The sequence below is a fragment of the Hibiscus syriacus genome, unplaced genomic scaffold, assembly GCF_006381635.1.
Source record: "Hibiscus syriacus cultivar Baekdansim isolate YM2019G1 unplaced genomic scaffold, ASM638163v2 tig00111835_pilon, whole genome shotgun sequence".
Lineage (NCBI taxonomy): Eukaryota > Viridiplantae > Streptophyta > Magnoliopsida > Malvales > Malvaceae > Hibiscus > Hibiscus syriacus.
In genome coordinates this window covers 486,639-512,414 of record NW_024063193.1, presented here as the reverse complement: position 1 = coordinate 512,414, position 25,776 = coordinate 486,639, and the positions used below count along the sequence as shown (strand labels likewise).

Sequence of the window (25,776 nt, the reverse complement as noted above, 5' to 3'; positions counted from 1 at the left end):
TTTGTTAAGGTATGATTGTATTGGAATCTCGTATCCTGTTCATATTTGGAATCTCTGATTTTTATTTCACAAGAGAGTTCCCAAGAATTTTTTCAACCAGTGAAAGGTCTCTCTCATGATTATTGTTAGCTAGTTGTTAGGAAGCTCAGATCTTCTATGTGGCTTTCTTATTTAAGGTTTCACTGCTGTCCTTTATTGAAATCTTGATGTCTGTGGAAGATCTATAGATGAATAATATATCCTGAAATGATGTGAAATAACTAATGGGGAAAGGGAATTTCAGTGTTACCATGTGGAAGAGAGATCTTGCTGGCGGTTGCTGCTTGTTCATTTTCTTTTTCCTGAAAACTCGTTCTCTAAAAGAGAAAAAATATACCATCTTTAAACACCCCCATACAACACAAGCTGCCTTTATATGTGGACTAACTAGCATATTTAGTTGTCTAATGTGGGTGACACCACCACAATAGTCCCTTTTTGGCCTTGTGTACTGTGCGGCCTTATAGTATCAAAGTTGGGTCCCTCCACATATTGCCAATTAGTTTTAGGTTGGATGCTTAAAATGTATCTAAGCGTAGGTTCTGTTATGTTCTTTTTATTGCCCAAGCGAGGTTGATGACCCTCGAGGTTGTTCACATACAGGGTGGAGGGCGAGTGTTAAGTGATATTATCCCATATCTGTTATATGGTCTTTTATTAAAGTTGGACCCTCCACCTACATCCATTTGATTTACGATTGGATGCTTAACAGTCCTAAATGTTAAAATTGGCATTTAGGTTTTGATTGCTTTTGACTGGTATATGTGTCTCACGTTCAACATATTTTTTCTGGCATAACAGTGTTATGTTTTAGGGAAAATAAGTATAAGAATTTAGGGATTTCAAAAATTAGAAAGAAAGAGAATACAAAAAACGTTTAGATTTCATTCCAAAAAGATGATCCTTAGAAGGACGAGGTACACTTATATAATTACAAGTACCTACAGTTGTATCAAGACAATAAATCTAACAAATTAACAGAATTTTGCTGACTCACGCCATCTACCAATTTGGACTATTCAACCTAGCCCACTGCCTCCTCCAAGCCCAACTCACACCCCTTATCTGTTGGAGAGATAATTGGGTCTATGTCTGATGTAGCCCAATTGATTTTGCTCCCACGTGCTTTGTCCTTGAGCCTTTAATCCATCTGTGCCACTTCTCTCTTCATTAGGTAAAATTCCAATCCCTAACTCTCCCAATTCAATCCTATTTGCCCCCAATTCCTCTCGGTCGAACCCTAACTCTCCTGCCATCATAACAATACCCCTTTCTCCAGAAGATTTTTGTCCCCAGGGATCAAAATCAGGAAACTGTTGTCTCAACACAGTATAATCTTCCCAAGTTACGTCTGTTGGTCCCATATTTGTCCACTGAATGAGCAATTGAATGACTGCCCGATTCTGTCTTGTAACCACTCGTTGATTCAAAACAAGGGCTGAGTAGATCTTCAGTTTCCCATTCGATGCTACTTCTGGAGGATCGATCGAGGTTAGTCCCTGTTTCCCTACTTTATTCTTAAGTAGACTCACGTGGAAAACTGGATGTAGTTTTGAATTTGATGGAAAATCTAATTTATAAGCAACATGACCAATTTTTTGTTATATATTGTAAGGCCCAAAATATTGAGTAACAAGCTTCAAATTTTTCCTAAGGGCAAGTGATGTTTGTCTGTATGGCTGAAGCTTCAGGTAAACTTCATCTCCAATTTGAAATTCCCTTTCTGTCTGATGTTTGTCACTAATCTGCTTCATTCGATTGGTAGCTTTAACTAGTTGCTCCCTTAATAATGAATTCAATTTCTCTATTTGTCGCATTAAATCCTGCACTGCATCCACCCTAGAATCTATTGTCCATGTCACATTAGGGGCCTTATACCCATATAAAGCTTCAAATGGTGTAATTTGTAGAGCAGTATGGTAGTTAGTGTTGTACCACCACTCAGCCTGAGCTAACCATTTTGACCAAGTCTTTGGTTTCAAGAAACACATATACCTTAAATATTGTTCCAAACATTGATTAAGCCTCTCTGTTTGGCCATCTGTCTCTGGATGATAGGTAGTTGATCGCTTGTAAATGTATATGTTAAGGCAAGCAAATCTGTGTAAGTATACACAATCGATTCAAGTAATATAGGTTAAGTGAGTATCGTCTCCACAAGGATTGGTCGAGAAATATGTTTTCACCACAACTAGTACTAGTGTCACAAACTAAGTCCCTACTAAGTTGTCAGCTTAAGAACTAATATTAATAAAACAAAGAAGTGATTTAATGAGTTCAGGAAAGTTTGGTCGAGGCAAAATAAATATGCAGAATAATAAAACAAAACAAGACAAGTGCTACTTTAAATATAATGCAAACAACCTCACATATTCAGACATATCACAGAGCACTGATGCTAAACTTTTGCTTCGACAACAATTATTTCTAAGTTCAAAATGAATTATTATGACTTACTAAGCTGCCCGACAGGATTACTAGGTATTCTTAGACGGTTGCTATGGCAATACTACTTAGTGTTAACTACAACCCTTGGTTTGTCAAACTGTTGTTGTAGCAATACCTCTCAGCGTAAACTATAGGCGTTGTCTATCCTACACTAGCGTCTATCCCTTTTAGTCGATTGAAACTCACTCCTTATCTCTAAGGTATCAAGTTAGAACTTCACCATCCCGGATTCATTCCATTGCTCATGTGGATCTATCTTAATTCTCTCGAATCTAAGAATCACTATCTAGACAAAAGGCTATCTCTCGAGGCTCTTACATTGCCAAGACATGTTTTACCAAAACCCCAGGCGATCTCTCGATGCTCTTACAGCGTAAGGTAAAATATTTAAAAAATGAGCAAAACAGTCATACGCAAAACATAATTCATCATTCATAAACTTAAAAATATTGTTCAGGCAAAACAAAGTTCAATATCAAGTAAGATAGTCATGATGCTATCAAAAGTCATCCAAGGTTCAACGTTTAATACAACCCCAAATAGATAAAGAGTTAAAAACAAAGGAAGAACGACTCCCAAAACCGGGGGCTCTGCCGCGACAATTTTGATTAGCACTACGCCTGCCTTGGTGATCACCTTCTCTCGAGGCCTGATCACCGCTCTGCTAATGTTTGGTTATGGAGGACACCAAGGAAGGTCGGTGGGTAGACGGTGAAGAACCAATGCAGTTGCTTGCTAATGCCTTGGGTAAAGCTATTCTCTCTTCTTCCTTGCCTTTTTTTCTTTTTCGGCTACGACTGATTATATATAAGGAAAAATCTCCTAGGTTTTTGCATGTTTTTGGAGTTTCCTTAAATAACTGTTATTGAATGTCCAAACTAAAAAGGAAAGGCGATTTTCAGAATAATTAAGGCTTTCTTGCGCGTGACGTAGGTTATCCAGCTAGCTTGTGGCATAGGCGGTTTCGTCACTCCTGCTTCAGACTTCTTCAGATAAACCTTGCCTCGGCGAGATAAAACTACTCCTCACGTTCTCATATGTTCCGTTGGCCTTTGCAAATTTACGTTGTCACGACTGAAATGTTCTTCCTCTGTAGGTTTCCTGCACAAACACAATCCAAACAACCCTTTCTACTCAACAGCATTACTCAACCCAAATAAATCTTGCCTAAGCAAAATTTATCCACCACAAGCTAATGTAATCTATATGCAACTAAATGCAACTAAAATGTTGTGCATACTTTGTTTAGACGAGAAATAACTTAAGTGAAAAGACTGAAAATTGAGTCTTTTTACGGAGTTCACACCCCAAAACTTAAGCTATTGCTTGTCCTCAAGCAATGTACAATAGCTAGAAGAAAATAAAAATTGTCATGGCAAAGCAGAGTTAAGAAAATCATATGGTTTGAGATTTCAGCCCTCAATAAAAATTGTTTGGCCTCAACATGTTCGACAGTCATATCAGTCAAGTCCCTTCCCTAGTCAGGATTCTTTGCTATAGTGTGTGCGTGATTGTAACCAATCTATGCATAAAGGTAATTATAAAACTTAAGTAAGAACTTCTGGTTTGTCAAGGCAACAGATTATTTGTCAGGCTTAGTTTATACTCCTAGTTATTTATCAACTTTTTATTCCTTTTTTTCATAGAGGAGTCAGCTCATCACAACTACCGTCCCACACTCTAGGTAAAAGGGAGCATACCTTCCACCCCAAGCTAGTAGGGTAGAGTCATCCTGTGACTACTTTCATTCACTTGTGTTCCTTGACTACTCTTAATTTCTTATGGAGTTTTTCTGTTTATGCCTTTGCACAGAGGAGTGTCCCTTCTTATTTTCTTCTTATTTTTCAAGTTTTTAAACACTAGAGAGTTTTCACTTCACCCTTAAAATATTTTTGATGTCTTGGCAAGCAGTAAGTTCTTTTCCAAAAATTTTACAGATTACCTGAAATAAATATAGCCTATAATCATGTTTATGAACTTCAAAGAATCAGGCCTAAGGTTGGTTCTCTTCTTTATATAGTCTTAACAATAATTCTGGCCTAGGAAATCAAATTATGCATTCATCATCGGGCATCCCTAATTCATTCCTAACAATAATCTTAACCTGCTTATGTCATGACAATCAAAATTTTCAACCAATTATCATCAACTTCATTCTAACAAAGTATGGCAGAATATGGTACAATACCTCCCCCAAACTTGAGGGATGCATTGTCCTCAATGCATGAGATTAAAACTACATGAATCTATATACAGATGCGAAAAAGAAAAAAACTAAAAATAAAATAGAAACTCACTGTGGTGGGGTGGCTTGGCTGGACGCCCTCGTTCGACATCATTTGGGAGGAGAGGGACTCTCGGATCTCGAGTCTACTGCTATTGGTGTCTAAGGAGATGGCTGGAGGATATGACCTACCATTCTCTTGTAGCGTTTCTTGCTGGTCGAGGCACGTGCTGGAGTTGACTGCTCGGTAGTAGGAGTTGGTTGTGCTGGAACTGGTGCTGAACTAGGATCTGCTGCTGGGACTGGTGTAGCTTGACAGACAGGGGTCTGGATAGGGCCGTGCTCGGGTTACTTCGATGCTGGAGTAAAAGCTTCATCGGGGAAGAAGTTGGGTGGGCTATCTTGACTGCTCTCGGAGGTAGAAAAGGAGAAGGAGCTTAGGAACTCTTCTGTGTCGCCTTGGCCTTCCTCTGGTATGGGTGGGACATGGGTTGCCAGTGGTGGCACATCGGTGGGCACACCTGGGGGAACTTCTGGAGGGGCATGTGATGTCGAGGCATGGTATGTGCTGCCCCCCGCATTGTATTTGAGTATGACACTGGGGAAGGTCGATAGTCTGGTGTTAGTGTTCGGGAGCAACTAATTGAAGAAGGCGTTGAGTTGCATGTCCATCGCCTTGACATACTTGAAGTAAATTTCCATGTGGTCCTCCAGGCGTCCGATCTTTTTATGCGTTTCTCGAGTGTGCGTGACCACAGCAGTCATTCTAGCCGCGACAACCGATTTTGCTCCTCTTTATAAACCTTTCTGCGGGGCGTCATCATTTAAACTCATCAACTCGGGTACCTTCTTCTTGGTGTTACCCTCCTTGGATTTAATGAAATCCTCAAAGGGATCCTCAGGAACTTTCTTCTTCTTGCACAATGCGGTTATCAAGTTTGGAAATAGTAGGTTACACCGGTTCCTCTTGGCGCATTCATGGATCTGTTCGAAGATGAGTTCTCCAACGTCTATCTTCCTCTCGTATATGATCGAGTGCAAAAGCATCAATCTCTTCACGAGGACAGTGGTGTTGTGGGACGTTGGCATCAGCTTGCCTTTGAGAAAGTGATTCCACAACTTCACATTTGGTTTTAGTGCTCGGCGATCTACTCGTTTCCTCGTAGGGGCGTTTCCTTCAAACTTGTCCCACCCGAAGCATAAATCCTGTAGTACTCCGTTGTATGTTTCTTGACCCGCCTCAGCCATGAATCGCTTGTGTTGTTCCTCCACTTTCCCTCATACATACACTGTGTGGTTGGATGGATCTTTAAGATGTGCGTAGAACTCCCTTACCATCGCTGGTGCTACAGTTTTGGGATGACGAGCAAACTTCTCCCAGTTGTGTTTCCGTATCACGTCCATTACTTCCGGTCCAAACGGTTCCTCATCCGTGTCTGGGAAGACAAATCCATCTTCCAAATATACTTGACGTTTCTGAAATATTTTGAAATGTGTTTCTGCTTTCGCAGTTTTGAATCGTTCAAAACTTTGTGTTGGGGCTTTCCTTGTTCTTACCATTGTTCTTGGCTGAAATCAGTGGTGGCAATGGGGAGGTATTCATTGAATTTTTTTTCTTGTTTAGTAGAGAGAGAACGAGGCACGATGAAGAAAAAGAGGTTGGGCAGTTATTTCTTTGGAAAGTAATGAGTGGTTTCAGGGCATTTTTTACTTTACACGTAGGGAAAATATTTTTGCAATTAATGAGAAATATATGATTGGACATAAAGTGGGGGAAAAGATATCTTTCCCTCTTTATTTTGCCGCCAAAACCATGCATCATAGGGTTTCTTTTCCTCATGCATGCTCTAACTCCCTATGCTGTCACGTGTTCTTTGCTTGCCTACAGTAAAGAAAGGAAATTAAATAAAACGGATAATGAAAGCAGAAAATAACTTTATTTATTTATGTACATAATTCAAATTTTCGTTAAAGTATAACAAACTATTGGGCATCATATGCCAACGATGCAGGTTTGTCGCGCATAACTGGGACTCCTTTATACTCATTGAGTCTCTGTCCGTTCACCTTGAAGATGGAACCATCATTTTGGTTCTGGATTTCAATTGCTCCATTGTCATGGACTTGGTGTACGATGAATGGTCCTGACCATCGTGATTTTAACTTGCCTGAGAATAACTTAAGACGTGAATTGTAGAGCAGTACTTGTTGTCCAGAATAGAATTACCTCGTCAATATTTTTCTGTCATGCCATCGTTTTGTTTTCTCCTTGTATAGGCAGACATTCTCGTATTCGCGTTCTCTGAATTCATCCATCTCGTTTAGTTCCAAGAGTCTTCTTTCTTCAGCAAGCTGAGCATCCATGTTTAGCTTCTTGATGGCCCAGTAGGCTCTATGTTCTAATTCAACAGGCAGATGACATTCTTTTCTATAGACCAGTTTGAATGGTGACACTCCCATTGGTGTCTTGAATACTGTGCGGTAAGACCATAGTGCTTCATCTAGCTTCGGCGACCAGTCCTTTCGACTTGGGTTGACCACTTTCTCAAAGATCTGTTTAATTTCTCGGTTAGACACTTTGGCTTGTCCATTTGTTTGAGGTTGATACGCCATAGCAATCCTATGTCGTATCACCATATCGCTTTAGTGCCTTGGCAATCAATTTATTGTCAAAATGTGTGCCTTCATCGCTGATGATAGCTCGTTCCAAATCGGGTGAATATATTTTTGTACAGAAACTTTAACACCGTTTTGGAATCATTTTTAGGTGTTGCGATGGCCTCAACCCACTTTGATACATAGTCCACTGCCAAGAGAATGTACAAATCTTCGAAAGATGTGGGAAAGGGTCCAATGAAATCTATTCCTCATACGTCGAAGAGTTCAATTTCCAGAATATTTTGCCATGGCACCTCGTGTCTTTTTTATATGTTTCCTGTTCGTTGGCATCTATCACATGACTTATAAAATTCATGCACACCCTTGAATAAGGCTGCCCAATAAAATCCAGATTGGAGCACCTTCGATGCTGTTCTCATTCCACCGAAATGCCCTCCATACGGTGACAAGTGGCATTGGTGTAAAATATCTTTCTGCTCTTCTTCTGGAATGCATCTTCAAATTATTTGATCTCCGCATTGCTTGAATAGAAACGTTTCATCCAGTAGTAATGTCGCACATCATGTCGGAATTGCTTTCTGCTCTGGCTAGATAAATCAAGAGGAACAATACCACTAATAAGAAAATTTACAATGTCAGCATACCACAACGCAACCGTGACAAATAATATTTTCTCATAAGGGAAATCCTCTTTAATTTCTGTTGTGTCAAGACAATCAAGTTTTTTATCTAGCCTAGAAAAATGGCTTTGCATCTTTTTTATTTTTCAGATATTTAATGGCTGAGTGATCTGTATGCACAATTACCTTAGTGCCTATTAGGTATTGCCTAAACTTATAGAATGCAAAAACTATTGCTAAAGTTCCTTTTCAGTGGTGGTATAGTTTACTTGTGCATCATTAAGAGTACGACTCGCATAGTATATGACATGAAAGGTTTTACTTTTTTGTTTCCCTAGCACTACTCTGACTGCATAGTCACTGGCATCGCACATGAGTTCAAATGGTTGGTTCCAGTCTGGTGGGATCAGGACTAGTGCTGCCGAAAGCTTTTTCTTCAAATCTGTGAAGGCATTCAAACAATCATTAGTAAATTCGAATGGATGATTTTGTTGAAGCAAAATACATAAGGGTTTAGAGATTTGAGAAAAATCTTTTATGAACCGCCTATAGAAGCCTGCATGACAAAGGGAATTGAGTACACCTCGCACATTGGTGGGTAGGGGGTAGATTAGCAATCACGTGTAACACCCTCAACCCATATCTGACCCGGATCTGGGTCTGAGGTGTCACATTGACTTTTCAAAACACTTTTCTTTACAAATCCACCAAAATCTTAAATTCATCATTTGAAAAAGTGAGTACATTTTAGAAATAAATATAATCAAATCGTTTTACAAACCAATCAGAGTATATTCAATCCAAATCTTGTAACTACATGCCAACTAAATTTTATAACACAAAATACATATACTCCATATGTTTCTGATCTGATATTCATAAGGAATATGCTAACCTGTCTTGCTCCTCTTAACTTCTCTTCTCGTTTCTGTAACCTACTTTGAAACAATCACACGCTAAGTCTATGACTTAGTAAGGCATTAAATTATAAAAGAACTCTAACTATTTACACATGCATGAACATATTATCTTATAATTCCATATCAAAACAATATAACATTATATATAACGTACTATACACATATACATATCACACATTATTTTCATCTCTAACCTTATTCCACTATCAATATTCTTATAATTTATATCTTATAATTATATCGTCTTATATATATTCTTTTAATCAACATATGATTCAATTAACCAAGCAATACAGACATCTTCATATAAATCATATCAAATTATCTAATAAGAAATACATGCATAAATATAAATCATCATTAGTCACTTATCATTTAATCACATAACACATATACTTAACCTTCTTAATCATATATTATACTTATACCTCATCATGTCATTGCTATAAAATTTATCATATCACAACATATATTTGTTATTATCTCTTGATTAGCCCATGTACATATGTGAGAACTATAAATATGTGAGTCTCCAGAGGTTGTGCACTAATGTTGTCACCACAACTCATATAAATGCACTGAAGTGCCGCGTAGAATTGCACCGAAGTGCCATATAAAATGTCCCTATGGACCACGTAGAAAATTCCTTAAAAATCATATATATATGCTAAGGATAAAGTATGTGTCTCAAAAGACATCACACATGTTCCAAGGAATACATATATGTCCCTCGACTCTTGGCATGTTAACTATACCTCTAGCTCTCATGACACATAACATGGGGATTAATATTTATGTTTTCACACATTGCCATATTCATATCACATATACACATAATCTTATAATTCTTTCACATAGCTCATTGTCACATTTTCATAAGATCACACATAGTCATGTAGACCATTTTCATATCATTCACATATACATATACTCATATAGTCAGATATCATTTATCTTGTAATTACATAGATCATATCTCATAACAGACATCATGTACCTATAATAACTTATTCATATCATATAAATTATGGTTTGTACTTTTATACTCACATATATTAATATCGTAGAACTTGGTTCACTTTTCATGTTATCATACCAGCATCTAATCTTATAAATCCTATAGGTAAAGCTATTTATCTTTATCTCATTTTCCTGTTGTACCAGCTTACATGGTTTATTATACTAACCTGTACAATAACATATAATCCTTATCACTTATCTCACATTATTTAAATAAGAGTTTATTATATCCATTTAATTTAGTTTCACATAACTCTCATAACCTTCTCATAGGGGTTTATAGTTCTTCGTTTTATACTTCCTATATCATAATTTCCTTTTAAATATATCACTCTTTCCTATAGTGCTTATCCTATAAGTTCGTATCATCGTTATGTTATGTCCCCTAATTTATATATATTATTTTTGTAGTATCTTAATTAATTTCTTCTGATTTATATTTTATTCTCTTAAATATTATCATAGTCACATATCTCCATGACTTATCACTTATATGCTGTTACATTTCATTCTTACGTATCACAATAAACTTTGGCTTAATTATTCTGTCAGTAACATATACCTACATGACTTGTTTCTTACAAGTATATCTTTACATATCTTATTTTGTGATCTTCCATTATCACAGAATAATATTTTACATAAATCATGTATCATATACAAAGCATATCAACGTATAGCACATATAATCATATAAAATTATTCTCATATTCATGACTTCATGCATATTACTCTAGGAAATAGACTTATCGCAAGTCAAATTTCTAGTAAACATTACATATCACTAATATGCACTCACTTTGGCCTCACTAAATTCCAATCCCCTTTTATGATTTCCTTTCTTCCGATCGAATCTTAACTTGATGGTCATCTCGAAACTTGTTCGTGATTGATATCTACATATTTATACATTGATACATATCAGTATCTAATTGATGTATTCTAATCTATCATTTCTTAGACCAAAAGAAAGGTCTAATTATATTTCCCCTTAAAGTGCATCGGTACATTCTACAGTACATCGATGCATTCCTTAACATGTGCATTGATGCACTATCTATGCATTGATACACAAATTACATTCGATGTTTTCATTTTAAGGGGGTGCATCGATGCACTCCTTATGCATCGATGCACTAATTGCATTCGATGTTTATTTATTTGAGAGTGCATCGATACACATTAAAGATGCATCGATGCACACAACCCAAAAATTCCATTTTGAGCACGAAAATGTCTTACTTTGTCCTCAAATTATACTTATTAACCTCTCCTTATACCTTAAAACTTATCTATACATACTGAGCCTCATTAATATTCATCAATCTCATCTTTAACCTCAATATCCTCTTTTCTTTATGAAATTCAAGAATCATGCTCAATTTTTAACATGTTCTAAATCCACTTCTAACACTTCATATCTTTTAATTCCACTAATGATAAGTTAAATTCAACTTCAAAGTCTATTAACTCCTTTTATTTCAAGAATTCCCTTAAAAACTCCTTTTACTTAATCTCTCATAACTCCATCATCCTTTATTTTTAAGATAATTTAAGTTTTCCTTAAGCTTAATTATCATCCAATAATCATAGACCAACTTTAATTTCAACAAATAATCAACTAACCACAAAACTCACATTTGCTATGGTAACTCACGACTGAAGAAGAAGAGAACTCTAGAAGTTTGTTTTGCCTTCTTCTCTCTACCACGCGGGTTTTCTTATCTTATAGAGGAAAATAAAAATCTTTCATGTCAAATGACCATTTTACCCTTTAATTCATCTAATAATTACTAATAATGATGCATAAAATATCTTCAAATAAGTCATTGAACTATTTAATTATCCCACTTTAATCACCAATTTCTGAAATTTTTTCAATATAGTCACTAACCCGGTATTGAGGATGTTACAAATCTCCCATCCTTTTAAGAAAGTTCGTCCTCGAATTTTTACTGCATTTATTGATAAGTACACTATCCATACATATCTTCTAATGCTCTTCATCCACATTCGTTCCTTTATACATTCATCTATACTTTCGTATAACCTTTATCGTATCTGATCCTTTAAAATCAATCATTTTCATTTCTTTATTCCATTATTCCTTTATTCATTTAAAATTGAAATCTCCTTATACATAAATAATATATTTCCTTTCATATTCATATGTCCTATCACCTATACTCATCTCTGTGTACCAATCTTTATTGCATCCTCGAACTTTGATAACCCAATTTACTTATACAAAACTTTATTCTTTACCATCTCTTATACTTGTATTTTCCTTTCTTAAAGCTCCATACAATTACTTTTCTCCTTATCTACATCATAGTTATCCGATCAAAATACACAACTATATTCAAATCCACATCATAATTAATTAATTCAACTTTATCCTTTCTTCCAATCTTATAAATTTATCACCTTTACTCTGATAGCTAGTCAATAACATCTGTTCAATCTAGGGCACTAGCCCTAGTCAACCAATCATATACATCCTGTAATTTCCGTTACTAAAACTCAACATTCTGACTTCCTTTGTCTTATAATCTGATCATCGATATACCCATTCTTAAACTATTCTTATCAATCCTCAGCTTTATTCAAATATACAAATCCTTACTTCCTTTACTATACCACATTACTATGATCCAAATATACAACCGTATCTGGATCCATTTCATATTTGGTTATCATATCCTGACAATATCTTATAATCTTATAATTCCGGTACATTTTTATCATATACTCTGGTTAGCTAACGTTAACTCTTTCCGTATTAATTGTAAACCCTTATCATCTAAACACTCTTTCTTATACACAATGTTATCCCTTCGTTTCGAACTCATAAGCTCTAACTTTATACATTTTATACGCTTGTCACTAATACACTTATTCTTGAACTCTTCCACCAATTCTCACTGCATCATTTAATCTTTTAACGCTCTTATAGTGACACTTGTTCACTATATTCTATCTTATCCACGAAATAACAAAACTAGTCCATATCACTTTTCTACTTCAAAATAGTGAAAAACTTTCTATCCTTATTCAGATATGATTTTAACTTTCTGAAATCAACATTTAATCTTATAAGATGCTTTATGAGGTTTTCGCTCTTTATCCTGCCTGACCAGGGCAGGTGAATTGCTATCACCATCAGATTTGTCAACTATCGATTCACTTTGATAATTTCTATAATCAATTTCTACTATATCATACAAATCTTATTCTATTTGTAAGATAACATACTCCTTACACTATCAGATCAGAAATGTTCAATTTGAGATGGCATGTACACATTTTTAAACCTTATTTGGCTTCGGTTTAAGCCTAGAATTGGCTAAACCTTATCTCTGATACCATTAAATGTAACACCCTCAACCCGTATCCGACCAGGATCCGGGTCTGAGGTGTCACATTGACTTTTCAAAACACTTTTCTTTACAAATCCACCAAAATCTTAAATTCATCATTTGAAAAAGTGAGTACTTTTTAGAAATAAATATAATCAAATCGTTTTACAAACCAATCAGAGCATATTCATTCCAAATCTTGTAACTACATACCAACTAAATTTTATAACACAAAATACATATACTCCATATGTTTATGATCTGATATTCGTAAGGAAGATGCTAACCTGTCTTGCTCCTCTTAACTTCTCTTCTCATTTTTGTAACCTACGTGTGAAATAATCACACGCTAAGTCTATGACTTAGTGAGGCATTAAATTATAAAAGAAACTATTTACACATGCATGAACATATCATCTTATAATGCTACATCAAAACAATATAACATTATATATAATGTACTATACACATATACATATCACACATTATTTTCATCTCTAACCTTATTCCACTATCAATATTCTTATCATTTATATCTTATAATTATATCCTCTTATATATATTATTTTACTCAACATATGATTCAATTATCCAAGCAATACAGTCATCATCATATAAATCATATCAGATTATCTAATAAGAAATACATGCATACATATAAATCATCATTAGCCACTTATTATTTAATCACATAGCACATATACTTAACCTTTTTAATCATATACTATACCTATACCTCATCATGTCTTTGCTATAAAATTTATCATATCACAACATATATTTGTTATTATCTCTTGATTAGCCCATGTACATATGTGAGAACTATAGATATGTGAGTCTCTAGAGGTTGTGCACTAATGTTGTCACCAAAGCTCATATAAATGCACCGAAGTGCCACGTAGAATTGCATCGAAGTGTCGCGTAGAATTGCACCGAAGTCCCATATAAAATGTCCCTAAGGACCACGTAGAAAATTTCTTAAGGATCATATATATATGCTTAGGATCAAGTATGTGTCTCAAAAGGCATCACACATGTTTCAAGGAATACATATATGTCCCGAAAGACCGCGTAGACCCTCGACTCTTGGCATGCCAACTATACCTCTAGCTCTCATGACACATAACATTGGCATTAATATTTATGTTATCACACATTGCCATATTCATATCACATATACACATAATCTTATAGTTCTTTCACATAACTCATTGTCTCATTTTCATAAGATCACACATAGTCACGTAGTTCATTTTCATATCATTCACATATACATATACTCATATAGTCAAATATCATTTCTCTTGTAATTACATAGATCATATCTCATAACAGACATCATGTATCTATAATAACTTATTCATATCATATAAATTATGGTTTGTACTTTTATACTTACATTTATCAATATCATAGAACTTGGTTCACTTTTCATGTTATCATACTAGCATCTAATCTTATAAATCCTATAGGTAAAGCTATTTATCTTTATCTCATTTTCCTATTGTACCAACTTACATGATTTATTATACTAACTTGTACAATAACATATAACCCTTATCACTTAACTCACATTATTTAAATACGAGTTTATTATATTCATTTAATCTAGTTTCACATAACTCTCATAACCTTCTCATAGGGTTTTATAGTTCTTCATTTTATACATCCTATATCATAGTTTCCTTTTAAATATATCACTCTTTCCTATAGTTCGTATCCTATAAGTTTGTATCATCGTTATGTTATGTCCCCTAATTTATATATATTATTTTTGTAGTCTCTTAATTTATTATCTTCTGATTTATATTTTCTTCTCTTAAATATTCTTATAGCCACATATCTCTATGACTTATCACTTATATGCAGTTATATTTCATTCTTACGTATCACAATAAACCTTGGCTTAATTATTCTGTCAGTAACATATAACTACATGGCTTGTTTTTTACAAGCTTATCTTTATATATCTTATTTTATAATCTTCCATTATCACATAATAATATTTTACATAAATCATGTATCATATACAAAGCATATCAACATGTAACACATATAATCATATCAAATTATTCTCATGTTCATGACTTCATGCATATTACTCTAGGAAATAGACTTATCGCAAGTCAAATTTTCAATAATCATTACATATCACTAATATGCACTCACTTTGGCCTCACTAAGTTCCAATCCCCTTTTATGATTTCCTTTCTTCCGATCGAATCTTAACTTGATGGCCATCCCAGAACTTGTTCGTGCTCGATATCTACATATTTATACATTGATACATATCAATATCTAAATGATGTATTCTAATCTATCATTTCTTAGACCAAAAGAAAGGTCTAATTCTATTTCCCCTTGAAGTGCATCGGTATATTCTACAGTGCATCGATGCATTCCTTAACATGTGCATCGATGCACTATCCATGCACCGATACACAAATTACATTTGATGTTTTTATTTTAAGGGGGTGTATCGATGCACTAATTGCATTTGATGTTTATTTATTTGAGAGTGCATCGATACACATTGAAGATGTATCGATGCACACAACCTAGAAATTCTATTTTGAGCACGAAAATGTCTTACTTTGTCCTCAAATTCTACTTATTAACCTCTCCTTATACCTTAAAACTTATCTATACATATTGAACCTCATTAATATTCATCTTTCTCATCTTTAACCTCAATATCCTCTTTTCTTTATGAAATTCAAGAATCATGCTCAACTTTCAACATGTTCTAAATCCACTTTTAACACTTCATATCATTTAATTCCACTAATGATAAGTCAAATTCAACTTCAAAGTCTATTAACTCCTTTTATTTCAAGAATTCACTTAAAAACTCCTTTTACTTAATCTCTCATAACTCCATCATCCTTTATTTTTAAGATAATTTAAGCTTTCCTTAAGCTTAATTATCATCCAATAATCATAAACCAACTTTAATTTCAACAAATAATCAACTAACCACAAAACTCACCTTTGCTATGGTGACTCACGGCTGAAGAAGAAGAGAACTCTGGAAGTTTGTTTTGCCTTTTTTTCTCTTCCACGTGGTCTTCCTTATCTTATAAAGGAAAATAAAAATCTTTCATGTCAAATGACAATTTTACCCTTTACTTCATCTAATAATTACTAACAATGATGCATAAAATATCTTCAAATAAGTCATTGAACTATTCAATTATCCCACTTTAATAATCAATTTCTGAAAATTTTTCAATCTAGTCACTAACCCGGTATTGAGGATGTTACATCACGTCCACATTGGCTTTATCGACTTCAATGCCTCGGCATGAAATTTTGTGACCCAACACTATTCCTTTGGTCACCATAAAATGGTATTTCTCCCAATTCAGTACTAGGTTGGCTTCTTCACATCGTTTGAGTACCTTGGATAGATTATCGAGGCATCAGTCAAAATCATCACCCGAGACAAAAAAAGCATCCATAAATATTTCCATGCATTCTTCCACCATATCTGAAAAGATTATCATCATGCATCTTTGGGATGTAGCTGGAGTGTTACACAATCCAAACGACATTCGCCTAAATGCATAGGTACCATACGAGCATGTGAAAGTGGTTTTCTTTTGGTCCTCCGGTGCTATGGCTATTTGGTTATATCCTGAGTATCCATCGAGGAAGCAGTAAAATGCTTTTTCCCGCTAACCTATCAAGCATTTGCTCGATGAAGGGGAGGGGGAAATGGTCTTTCTTTGTGGCTTTGTTGAGCTTCTTGTAATCCATACATATGCGCCAGCCTGTGACTATTCTTGTGGTAAGGAGTTCATCATATTCACTTTTAATCACGGTCACACCTCTCTTTTTTGGCACACACTACACCGGGCTGATCTATGAACTATCGGATATAAGATATATTACTCTTGCGTCTAACCATTTTATGATTTCCTTCATGACTACCTTCTTCATGATTGGATTGAGCCTTCTTTGGGGTTCTACCGAAGTGCTATGGCTATCTTCAAGGTTAATTTTGTGCATGCATATGGTCGGACTAATTCCCTTCAAGTCTGCCATTGTCTATCTGAGAGCTTTTCTGTGTAGTGACAAGACATTCAACAAACTATTCTCCTGTTCGGAGGTTAGGTTGGCAAAAATTATCACTAGTAGAGTTTCATAATTCATATATAAGCATATTTCAAATATGATGGCAAAGTTTTAAGTTCTAATTTCGGTGCATGTTGCAAGGATGACTCTTGAGACTTTTCTTCATCATATTCTAAAGGTTCGAATTTCATACTTGATCTATTATGAATAAGTCTCGATTGATCCTTTGTCTTTCCTCCGTATCGTACATTGGTGTCATTTGCATGGCGTTCATTGTTCAGATTTCCGTTGTCAGGGCCATGAATTTCTGAATCGTCTTATGAGAATAGTTCGTCGGGGCCAAAGTTTTCTCCTTTATGCATCTCGGTTGTAGGGTCATGATACAAAGCACTGTATTCACCGAGTCGTAGAGATTCACCTTGTCCCAAGATTATATTCTCCTCTAATTCTCTAATGCATTGGCACTCTTCTGAATCATCCACATATTTCATGGAATTGAATACATTGATAGTGACACTTTGCTCTCCTACTCGCATTGTGAACTCTTCCTTTTCACAATCTATTAGGATTCTCCCAGTGGCTAAAAATGGTCGTCCCAGGATGATCGGGGTGTTTTCATCGGCTTCGCAATCCAGGATAAGGAAATAAACTGGAAATACGAATTTATCCACCTTTACTATGACGTCCTCTATTATGCCCTCTGGTTGCACATATGACCGATCGGCTAGCTGTAGGATGACTGAGGTTGGACAGGCGTGATACCCGTCTAGTTTCATAAATATGGACATTGGTATCAAGTTTACACTTGATCCCAAATCAACAAGAGCTCGTTCTATGAAGTCATTACCAATTGAGCATGGTATTATAAAGCTGACAGGGTCTTTTTGCTTTGGTGGGAGTTTGCTCATTGCTAAGCAGATTTCTATTACTGTGGTAACACACTCTACCTTTCGTTTCTTCGAAACAATATCTTTAAGAAACTTGGTATAAGAAGACATTTGCTCAATGACTTATAGAAAGGGTATGTTGATACACAACTAATCCAGAACATCAATGAATTTCTTGAACTGAATGTCGTCATCGTGCTTCTTCAACCTTTGAGGGAATGGTGGTGAAGGTATCACATTATCTTTTGCTGTTGTTGAAAAATTTCTGGCCCCTACCATGAATTTCTCATTGTTTGAGTGATACGTTTCTGAGCCTTTACTTCTTTCCTTCTCTTCAGGTGTTTCATTAGGTTCAACATTCTCAGCTCGATCCTCTAGTTGTGTTATGCCATGGCAAAAACTGTTTGAGTTTTCTCCCCCAAACTTGTCATGTTGTTTGATCTGTTTTCCGCTCCTTAGTGTAAACATATTGCATTGTTCCTTCTCATGATGTTTAGTGATCTCTGTATCACTAGGGAGATTTCCTTGTGGGTGAGAATGTAATGCCGTAGCAATTTGTCCCACTTGATTCTCTAATGCTCTTAGGGATCAATTGTGGCTTTGCAAAAGTGTTGCTTGGCTTTGTAACAAATTTCCTTGATTTTTAATTGTTGGAGAATATTCGTGGATCAAGGTCTTTGTGGAGGCCATGAAGTCTTTCGTCGAAGCTATAAATTCCTGCAATGATAACTTCAAGGAATTAGTATTGGAATTAGTATTTGAGGCAGAAACTATACCTTTATTGTTTTGCCAGGGCTGCTGATGATGCTGATTTTGAAAATGTTGATGGTCAGAATTATTTTGCTGTGGCCTGTAATTTACTGCTTGATTGTTGTTGTTTCCTTGATTGCTCCATGAAAAATTTGGGTGCTGTCTCCAGCCAGGATTGTACGTGTTTGAATAGGGGTTATTGTTTCTCCGATTGTAGTTACCCACAAAATTGGATGACTCATAGTTTTCTGGGCATTCGCTCTCATGATGGTTGCCGTGACAAAATAAACATGCGTTATTGGTCACCTTGACTTCTCTTATCTCATTAGGACGTTGCAAATTTTTCAACATGTTGGTTTTGGCAGAAAGTTGAGCAGCTACCGAATCCTTACCCTCTAATTTATATGCTCCAAATATTTTTCTATCGGTTCCCAACCTTGTATTTGGAAATTGATAATCATTATTTGCTATCCTGTCAAGGATGTCAAAAGCTTTCTTGGGTGATTTGTCCAGTAAGGTGCCATTTGCTAAGGCATCTAGCATCATTCGAGTTGGTGCATTGACTTCGTTGTAAAACCTCACCACTTATGTCCAATCGTGAAAGCCATGGTTAACACACTTGCGAAGTAGGCTTTTGTACCTGTCCCAACATTCGTACATTGATTCATTATCTCCTTGGCGAAAACTAACAATGTCATTGCGAAGCTGTGTATTCATATTGAGCGAATTGTATCGCAGTAAGAAGCTCTTGCATAAATCTGTCCATGATTCTATTGAACCAGAAGGAACTCTGCTGAGCCTGGCTCTTGCTCTATCGCGTAGGGAATAAGGGAAAAGTTTCAGTTTGAGCACAACTTCGTGTACTCCTTGTTGCTGAAATGAGTCGCATACTTTAAGAAAAGTGCGTACATGTTACCTAGCATCCTTATTGGTTGAACCACCAAATTGTCCAATAGAGTTTAGCATGTTAAACATCACCAGTTTAAGTTTGAAATGAGTGGCTTGTATCTCAAGTGCCACTATGCATGGATTGAGATCGTCGAGAATCGGGTTCAAATGATCTCGTATCGCTTTTGGCCTTGAAACGTGAAGATTGATAGCTGCACCAGGTTCTAGATCTCCCGTGTTGTTTTGCATTTGGAGTTGATTTGAATGTTCTCTGATTCTTTGGATTCGCAACCTTTGTCTGAGTCGATTGTACTTTGTTAAAGATGGCAAACCTTCAATGAAGTCCATTGTAATCACTTCCAAGCATTGTTTGGGACATGAATAGGTTGTAACAACCCTGGCTTAGGAATATGCTCTATTTTAGTTCTCTGACACATTTTACACTGTTTATATGCTCTTGAATCTGAATTTTCATTCTTGGCCAGAAGAAATAAGACTTAATTCTTTGATAATTAGCTTGAATACATGAGTGACCTCCTTGTGGTGAATCATGTAAAGCCACAATTATATTCTATCTAAGGTCCCCTTTGCTGCCCACAAAAATCCTATTTTTGAAATACAAGACTCTTTTAACTAATTTCCAGTCCTGTAGTTTATCTGGTTGAATAACTAGAATAAATTTTTTTTCTTGTGCTATAACATCTTCTTAATAACTCTTTTCAATGTCCTGTACCCAAGTAGGTGTTATAACAGTAACCCTTATTTGAACAAATGCACCAGAATTCATTTGTTGTCTAGAGAGTGCATCTACAACTTTATTAGACTTGCATTTTCTGTATTGAATAGTATAATCCAGCCCCAATAACTTTATAAATCATTTCTTCTGTATAGTTGTAGTTAACTTCTGTTCTAGTAGATGTTTTAAAGGCACATGATATATTTTAATGACAAAAGAACCACTCTCCAAATAATGTCTCCAGTGAGAAACTGCCATTAAAATGGCCAAATACTCTTTCTCATAGATTGAAAGATCTGCATGCTTAGGAACCAAAGCTTTACTCAAATAAGCTATAGGTCTCCCTGCTTGAGAAAGAACAACCTCAATACCTTTGAAACTAGCATTAGTTTCAAAAAAAATTCTGCTCAAAATTAGGCAAAGCCAAAACTAAAGCATTACACATAACTTCCTTTAACTTTTCAAAAGCTGATATAGCTTCTTGAGACCAATGAAACCCATCCCTTTTCAGCATATTTGTTAAGGGTTTACTCAACTCCCCATATCCTCTTATGAATTTTCTTTAGTATCCAGTTAAACCCATAAATCCTCTCAAAGCTTTCAAATTCTTAGGTAAAGGCCACTGTTGCATGGCTTTAATCTTAGCAGGACCAGTTGCCACACCATAAACTGAAATTAAGTGCCCTAAATATTCCACTTGCTGCTGTTCAAAGAAGCACTTACTTCTTTTGGCATATAACCTATTCTTCAACAGAACCTCCAACACAACTCTTAAGTGTTGTTTATGCTCTGTCATACTAGGACTGTAAACCAAGATATCATCAAAAAAAATACAAGAACAAACTTCCTTAGATATGCTCCGAACAAATCATTCATCAAACCTTGAAAAGTAGTTGGAGCATTAGTAAGACAAAAATGCATTATTTTAAATTCATAGTGTCCTTGGTGAGTCCTAAAAACAGTTTTGTGAATATCTTCATCCTTAATTCTAATTTGCCAATATCCAGACCTCAAGTCAATTTTTAAAAAGAAAACAACCCCATTCAATTAATCTAACAAGTCCTCCACTATAGGAATAGGAAACTTATTTTTAACTGTAACAGAATTAAGTTTCCTATAATCCACACAAAATCTCCAAGTTCCATATTTCTTTTTAATAAGTAAACAAGGGGAAGCAAAAGGGTTTTTACTCACCTGAATAATAGAAGAGGACAACATTTCAGCAATCTACTTCTCAACTTCAGCCTTATGATGATGAACAAATCTATAGGGTCTAAAATTTACTGGTTGTGTTCCTTGTTTAAGGACAATCGCATGGTCATGTTTCCTTCTATGAAACATTCCTCTTGGCTCTTTAAATACTTCTTTAAACTCTTCCAGTAGGTCTTGTAGTGGAAGACGAGTTACACTTTCTTCAACTTCAGCACTCAGCAAATAAATCTCCCCACTCAATTCAGTGTATTTTTCAGCTAGCTTCTGAAATTTCTCACATGTGATGGTTTTGATTAGTAGTAACTTTTGAGATCCTTTAATAATAACAGTTTTCCCATCCTTCTCAAAACTGATAGTCTTAGTTTTAAAGTCCATCATTATAGGGTTGATCCACCCCCAATACCATGTCACTACCTCCCAAAGATAGTACTCTAAAATCATGCTGAAATTCATAGCCTTGTATCTTCCAACTCACCTTGTTGCTTCTAGCAGTACTAAACAACTTTTCACCATTAACTACTATAATAACTAATGGCTGAGTGTGAACCAATTCAACTCCTTCCTTGGCCCACTTAGGAGTCACAAAGCTATGAGTATTGTCACTATCAATCAGCACATTAATAGGTTTCCCTCTGATGCAGCCCTGAATCCTCAAGGTAGTATGTCCCACATTTCCTGTAATAGCATTGATAGAAATCTCCAAGGCTTCTTTTGCTAGTTCTTCCACCTCCCTAGGCTTTCCTTCTGTCAACTCTTGTTCAACAGATTCCTTTTATTCTTCCATGCAATTCAGCTGTTTGATTTTGCACTAGTGCCTAGGAGCAAATTTTTCCGCACATTTAAAATACAAATTGTAGGTTCTTCTATATTCCAGCATACTCTGCTTTGTGTTTGTATTAGGATGAACTGACTTAGGCAAAAAATTCTTATTTCCACTGCCTTGTTAACTACTTGAAGGAGTGTAAGAAAAATTTTTATTAGGAGATTTATACTTCTTCCCTTCAATCTCATTAGCCAACTCATATAATTTAGCTTGCCTGTAAGCTTCAGATAAGTTCTTGGGCTCTTACACTTTCACTTTATGTTTTAATTCCTCTTTGAGGTCACTAACAAAACTGGAAACAAAATAATCCTCCCCCAAATGCATGTTCTGTTGTAACAAGTAGGGTCTTAACTCCTCAAACTTTTCTTGATACTCCTCCATACTCCCTTCTGCATTAGCTTATTGAATTCTTCAATAATATCAGAATTGTTTCTGTCACAAAATCTGTGACAGAAATCAGCCTCAAATTCATGCCAAGTAATCCTATACTTATGCATAATGTAACCATCAAACCAGGTCTCAACCTTCCCAGTTAAATACATAGCAACTATTTCCAGTTTCTACTCTTCTGGTATTCCAAACAGATTAAAAAACTTCTAACATTTCCTAATCCAACCTCTAGGATTGTTACCATCAAACATTGGTAGCTCCAATTTTGGTCTAGGTAACACATAACTTGTGTTCCCAAAAGGGATTTTAGAGTAATTTCTAGTGTCAACATGTTCTCCTCCCATTTTAATCTCACTAGAACTACCTATATGATTTTTTCTTGCAATTTTTGATTAAAAGGTGGATTACCAGTAAACCCCACAGGTTTAGAAGTTAATATCCCTGGTTTATTAGGTTGAAAAATATACTTCTCATGCTCACTAAGAACTGTAACTAAGCATGGATGCTTACCTTCATTTTGTTTTGCTTTGTAGCTGCTGGAGGCAAAGATTCAAAAAACGGTCGTGTAACGGTATAACGACCGTTATATCGTGCTATCGGTGGCCCCCGTTACCGATATCAACCGAAATCATGGTGTGAAACGGAATCAAACCCATAATAGCCGATAACGGCCGTAATTTAACAGGTAACAATTGATCGCGGCTATAACAGACCGTTTTTTCCGGTAATCCCCGTTACAACATCAGACCAGGGTTTCAAATCGCTGTTGCATTTTCGGTTATTTCAGATTTACCGTGATTGCAGCCGTCGCGGGTGCTATTGCGGCTGTCGCGGACGCTATTACGGCCGTCGCGGGTAACTCGGACGGCGACGAAACCGCTATATCACGGCCGAAATCGCGGTCGCGGATCATTTTTTAAAACCCTGCATCAAACATAACCAACAACACAATTACTTCAAAAAAATAGCAATTCAGTTTCCTTTACAGCAAAAGTAAAATAAAAGTAAAAATGAAAGAATATATTCTCTGTAAAACCTGTAAAAATCAGTTTACTTTACATCAAAATTGAAAAAAAAAGTAATCACAAATTCACAATTATTGAATCGGTACAAAATATAAAAATAAAAAGTAACAGAAGAAGCAAACCCAAATTGAAATCTAAATTTGTTTGCTTGCAACTTCAAAAATCCTCTCAAATTTCACTGTCCCAAACTCAAAATAAAAGAAAAATCAGAAGGAAAAAAGCTTTCACTTTGAAGAGAATCTCACAATTTCAAGTAAGTAAAATACCTGATTGTTAAGTTCTTCCTTCTTGTAATATGCAGCAACCAACATAGGTATGAAAAAATTTTTGACAGAAACTCTTCACAAATCCATCAATTTTTTGTAGTTTTGTGGATATTTTTTGTAGAAATAACAAGAAAAATTTAAGAAAGGTAACAAAGAAAAGAAAAGGGATGCATTTGAAAAAAAAACATCTTTGATGCTTTTGCGTTCTGCCTCTATCCCTATGCCCCTCCATTTTCACGTAAGAAGAAGATAGGTTTTATGTTTTATCTATACCCGTTAGGGATTTCAAGATTTTTTTAAGTTTTATTTCTTATTATTATTATTTTTTACTTTTAATTTTTAGGCTTTTTGGGTTTGAAGTTTGGACCCAAACCATATAAATTTAAATGGAGTATTTGGGTTATTGTTATGTTATGGCCTTATGAATTTACCCCATATAATTAAATAGATTAGTCTATTTAATTAGTTATTATTATGGCCTTATGAATTTTTTAAAACAAATGTTGAATTTAAATTTTATATACTTCAATTATTTTTATTATTTATTAGTTTATGTAATAAACTTATTTTTTCACTGTTAATAATGTTTATTATTTTTTGTATTATGTTATTGATAACAGAAGTAATGAATTGCTTATATTTCTAAATTCTAACTTTTTTGGCTTTATGTTTCTTGTATATAAATAAAAATAAAGCATGTCACCACTTGAAGAGTTTCTGACGAAAATATTAGAAGGTGCACACTCCAGTGCCAAATGCAAGAGGAAGCACTGCATGTAAACTATGGGGTAAAGTTGTGAAAGGAGGAATAACACGATTTAAAGAAAACATTGCTCATAAAGCCATAAAGGTTGCACTATGCCCTAATGTTACTGGTATGTGATATTTTTATTATTTTTTTAAATTTTACTATAAATTTATTGATATAGATTATATATAATTGATAACAATACAAAATTGACATTATTTTTATTTTATTAACAGGTGTCATTAGGGAAAGTATGATGAATTTATTAAAAGAAGGAAACAAAAAAATAGACAAAAAGAGGAGAACATAAGAATTCTTGTCCTAGTTAAGAGAAGAGGGGGATGAAAATGAAGGATTCATTGATGAGATTGATGCAATTAGGCGCAACTCGAGAAAGTATCAAATCACAACATGAGTGGCACAGAAGAGAAGAATTAAGACGAAGTACTGGTGGTTGGAGTAATATTTATGAAGAAGGGCGACCTTCCCATGGATCAGTTGGAGGATATCGTCGAGAAAGAACAAGTAAATCCATCTCGAGTGAGTCTGAGTTTACCTTACGAGAAGCTACACCTTAATTGGTTAGAAGTACAAGCTCAAAACAACCAAAGGTCAGTGGTTCTTTTTTAAAGACTTTACACAAGAAGATGAGTGAAGCAGTATCTAAATTTTTAATTTATGAACGACTTCCTTTTCAATTAGCAAGTTCTCCATGGTTATATAAT

The 25,776-nt window shown here is 35.2% G+C and overlaps 1 long non-coding RNA gene and 1 pseudogene across 1 annotated transcript; both read left to right on the top strand.

Annotated features, from left to right (window-relative positions):
- Positions 1-25,776, top strand: part of LOC120171678 — a 34,309-nt pseudogene that overhangs the window by 2,061 nt on the left and 6,472 nt on the right.
- Positions 895-25,656, top strand: LOC120171679. The gene is made up of 4 exons (XR_005520892.1): positions 895-1,530; positions 1,655-1,730; positions 24,999-25,178; positions 25,288-25,656. It is a non-coding gene; the product is annotated as an uncharacterized LOC120171679 (long non-coding RNA).